The sequence below is a fragment of the Balaenoptera ricei genome, chromosome 3 (genome assembly GCF_028023285.1).
Source record: "Balaenoptera ricei isolate mBalRic1 chromosome 3, mBalRic1.hap2, whole genome shotgun sequence".
Classification (NCBI taxonomy): Eukaryota; Metazoa; Chordata; class Mammalia; order Artiodactyla; family Balaenopteridae; genus Balaenoptera; species Balaenoptera ricei.
The window spans coordinates 64,902,833-64,907,585 of NC_082641.1; positions in this window are offsets into that span (position 1 = coordinate 64,902,833).

The window sequence follows — 4,753 nt, forward strand, 5'->3', positions numbered from 1 at the left end:
GAATGGGTCACAAAACTTGCTTATTTGTGTGACACATTCAACCTGCTCAATGATCTCAATCTGTCAGTTCAGGGGAGAACGACAACTGTGTTCAAGACGGCAGATAAAGTGGCTGCATTCAAAGCCAAACTGGAATTATGGGGGCGATGAGTGAACACTGGGAATTTTGACATGTTTCAAACATTAGCAGAGATTTTGAAAGAGCCTGAGCCAGGTTCTTTCTCCCAGATGGCGCATGATCACTTATCTCAGCTTTCAAAAGAGTTTGAGCATTACTTCCCAACCACAAAAGACCCCCAAACTGGGAAGGAATGGATCCGCAACCCATTTGTGAATAAGCCAGGTGAATCGACTTTGTCCATGCTACAAGAGGATCAGCTGCTTGAGATCGCAAGTGACGGTGGCCTTAAAAGTATGCTTGAGACAATGTCAAGTCTCCATACGTTCTGGATTAAAGTCAAGGCAGAATATCCTGAGATTGCCACAAAGGCACTGAAAAGCCTGCTTCCATTTCCAACATCCAGTCTTTGTGAAGCAGGGTTTTCTGCAGTGACAGCAACCAAAACGAGATCACGGAGGAGACTGGACATAAGCAACACACTTCGGGTCACTGTCTCCCATCACCCCCAGACGGAACCATCTAGTTGCAGGAAAACAAGCTCAGGGCTCCCACTGATTCTGCATTATGGTGAGTTGTATAATTATTTCATTATATATTACAATGTAATAATAATAGAAATAAAGTGCACAATAAATGTAATGCACTTGAATCATCCCGAAACCATTCCCTTCCCTCCCCGGTCTGTGGAAAAATTGTCTTCCACGAAACTGGTCCCTGGTGCCAAAAAGATTGGCGACCACTGCTTTATTGTATTACCTGGAATGTACTCATATGTGACTTTACTCTTTCAGAGCAAGATATTCATAACTAAATGCAGTCATTTAAACAAAGTCTGCAATGGATTCCTAAATACTCAATCTGGCACCTCAGGTTCTGTTAAAACCTTCCATATTCATCAAATATCCTTCCCTGACAGCTCTTCAATTTTCAGAGCATGGAAGAGCACTTAAATTGGATACAAGAATATTCTTTCTCCTCAAACATTGCCGGATATTTGAATGATGTGATCCTTTTTGCAGAAGTTGTGATTTCTTTTGCTACAAGGAACAAGCACATTGGCAATGTTACAGTGAAAATAAGAGATCTTTTATGTAACAGATGGGTCAATTGAAAGAGATAAAAAGACTTAACTATTAGTTAAATTATAATTGAATGCCATATCTTTCAGCCAAAGTAGTCACAGCATGCAAAGAGTTCCTGTTTACTAAGGTCTCCTTCAATCAATATTCATCGAGCAATGATGTGAACAAAGCATGGTTTTGTGTCACAAGACTTAAAATTTGCAATATTCCTTGTATCTGGGGCAGAATGCAGCTAGATTAGGCTTTGATGGCTAGGAATCCATTCTGGCTCTCTTCCTTGGGTCCTTCTCTTTGACTTCTGTGCTGCCACGGTATGTCTGCTTATGTGGAACCGGCTATTCTTCAGGCCAAAGTTTAAAAAAGAGCATATTGTGAAAGCAGCCAGAAGAAATTGGTTTCTTTTTGGTTTTTTGGGGGTTTTTTCTCCTGTCTTTATTTTTTTTGAATTTTATTTTATTTATTTTTTTATACAGCAGGTTCTTATTAGTTATCTGTTTTATACATATTAGTGTATATATGTCAATCCCAATCTCCCAATTCATCACACCACCACCCCTGCCCTGCCACTTTCCCACCTTGGTGTCCATACGTTTGTTCTTTACATTTGTGTCTCTATTTCTGCACTGCAAACAAGTTCATCTGTACCATTTTTCTAGGTTCCACATATGTGCATTAATATATGGTATTTGTTTTTCTCATTCTGACTTACTTCACTCTGTATGACAGTCTCTAGATCTATCCACGTCTCTACAAATGACCCAATTGGGTTCCTTTATATGGCTGAGTAATATTCCATTGTATATATGTACCACAACTTCTTTATCCATTCGTCTGTTGATGGGTATTTAGGTTGCTTCCATGACGTGGCTATTGTAAATAGTGCTGCAATGAACATTGGGGTGCATGTGTCTTTTTTTTTTTTTTTTAATTTATTTATTTATGGCTGTGTTGGCTCTTCGTTTCTGTGCGAGGGCTTTCTCCAGTTGTGGCAAGCGGGGGCCACTCTTCATCGCGGTGCGCGGGTCTCTCACTATCGCGGCCTCTCTTGTTGTGGAGCACAGGCTCCAGACGCGCAGGCTCAGTAGTTGTGGCTCACGGGCCTAGTTGCTCCGCAGCATGTGGGATCTTCCCAGACCAGGGCTCGAACCCGTGTCCCCTGCATTGGCAGGCAGATTCTCAACCACTGCACCACCAGGGAAGCCCACATGTGTCTTTTTGAATTATGGTTTTCTCTGGGTATATGCCCAGTAGTGGGATTGCTGGGTCATATGGTAATTCTATTTTTAGTTTTTTAAGGAACCTCCATACTGTTCTCCATCGTGGCTGTATCAGTTTACATTCCCACCAACAATGCAAGAGGGTTCCCTTTTCTCTACACCCTCTCCAGCATTTGTTGTTTGTAGATTTTCTGATGATGCCCATTCTAACTGGTGTGAGGTGATACCTCAGTGTAGTTTTGATTTGCATTTCTCTAATAATTAGTGATGTTGAGCATCCTTTCATGTGTTTGTTGGCAATCTGTATATCTTCTTTGGAGAAACGTCTATTTAGGTCTTCTACCCATTTTTGGATTGGGTTGTTTGTTTTTTTCATATTGAGCTGCATGAGCTGTTTATATATTTTGGAGATTAATACTTTGTCTGTTGATTCGTTTGCAAATATTTTCTCCCATTCTGAGGGTTGTCTTTTCGTCTTGTTTATGGTTTCTTTGCTGTGCAAAAGCTTTGAAGTTTCATTAGGTCCAATTTGTTTATTTTTGTTTTTATTTCCATTACTCTAGGAGGTGGATCAAAAAAGATCTTGCTGTGATTTATGTCAAAGAGTGTTCTTCCTATGTTTTCCTCTAAGAGTTTTATAGTGTCCAGTCTTATATTTAGGTCTCTAATGCATTTTGAGTTTATTTTTGTGTATGGTGTTAGGAGTGTTCTAATTTCATTCTTTTACATGTAGCTGTCCAGTTTTCCCAGCACCACTTATTGAAGAGACTGTCTTTTCTCCATTGTATATCCTTGCCTCCTTTGTCATAGATTAGTTGACCATAGGTGTGTGGGTTTACCTCTGGGCTTTCTATCCTGCTCCATTGATCTATATGTCTGTTTTAGTGCTGGTACCATATTGTCCTGATTACTGTAGCTTTGTAGTATAGTCTGAAGTCAGGGAGTCTGATTCCTCCAGCTCCATTTTTTTCCCTCAAGACTGCTTTGGCTATTCAGGGTGTTTTGTGTCTCCATATAAATTTTAAGATGTTTTGTTCTAGTTCTGTGAAAAAATGCCATGGGTAATTTGATGGGGATTGCATTGAATCTGTAGATTGCTTTGGGTAGTATAGTCATTTTCACAATATTGATTCTTCCAATTCAAGAACATGGTATATCTCTCCATCTGTTGGTATCATCTTTAATTTCTTTCATCAGTGTCTTATAGTTTTCTGCATACAGGTCTTTTGTCTCCCTAGGTAGGTTTATGCCTAGGTATTTTATTCTTTTTGTTGCAGTGGTAAATGGAAGTGTTTCCTTAATTTCTCTTTCAGATTTTTCATCATTAGTGTATAGGAATGCAAGAGATTTCTGTGCATTAATTTTGTATCCTGCAAATTTACCAAATTCATTGATTAGCTTTGGTAGTTTTCTGGCGGCATCTTTAGGATTCTCTGTGTATACTATCATGTCATCTGCAAACAGTGACAGTTTTACTTCTTCTTTTCCAATTTGTATTCCTTTTATTTCTTTTTCTTCTCTGATTGCCGTGGCTAGGACTTCCAAAACTATGTTGAATAATAGTGGCGAGAGCGGACATCCTTGTCTTGTTCCTGATCTTAGAGGAAATGCTTTCAGTTTTTCACCATTGAGAATGATGTTGGCTGTTGGTTTGTCGTATATGGCCTTTATTATGTTGAAGTAGGTTCCCTCTATGCCCACGTTGTGGAGAGTTTTTAATCATAAATGGGTGTTGAATTTTGTCGAAAGTTTTTTCTGCATCTATTGAGATGATCATATGGTTTTTATTCCTTAATTTGTTAATGTGGTGTGTCACACTGATTGATTTGTGTATATTGAAGAATCCTTGCATCCCTGGGATAAATCCCACTTGATCATGGTGTTTGATCCTTTTAATGTGTTGTTGGAGTCTCTTTGCTAGTATTTTTTTGAGGAATTTTGCATCTATATTCACCAGTGATACTGGTCTGTAATTTTCTTTTTTTGTAGTATCTTTGTCCGGTTTTGGTATCAGGGTGATGGTGGCCTCATAGAAAGAGTGTGGGAGTGTTCCTTCCTCTGCAATTTTTTGGAAGAGTTTGAGAAGGATGGGTGTTAGCTATTTTCTAAATGTTTGATAGAATTCACCTGTGAAGCCATCTGGTACTGGACTCTTGTTTGTTGGAAGATTTTTAATCACAGTTTCAATTTCATTACTTGTGATTGGTCTGTTCATATTTTCTATTTCTTCCTGGTTCAGTCTTGGAAGGTTATATGTTTCTAAGAATTTGTCCATTTCTTCCAGGTTGTCCATTTTATTGGCATAGAGTTGCTTATAGTAGTCTCTTAGGATG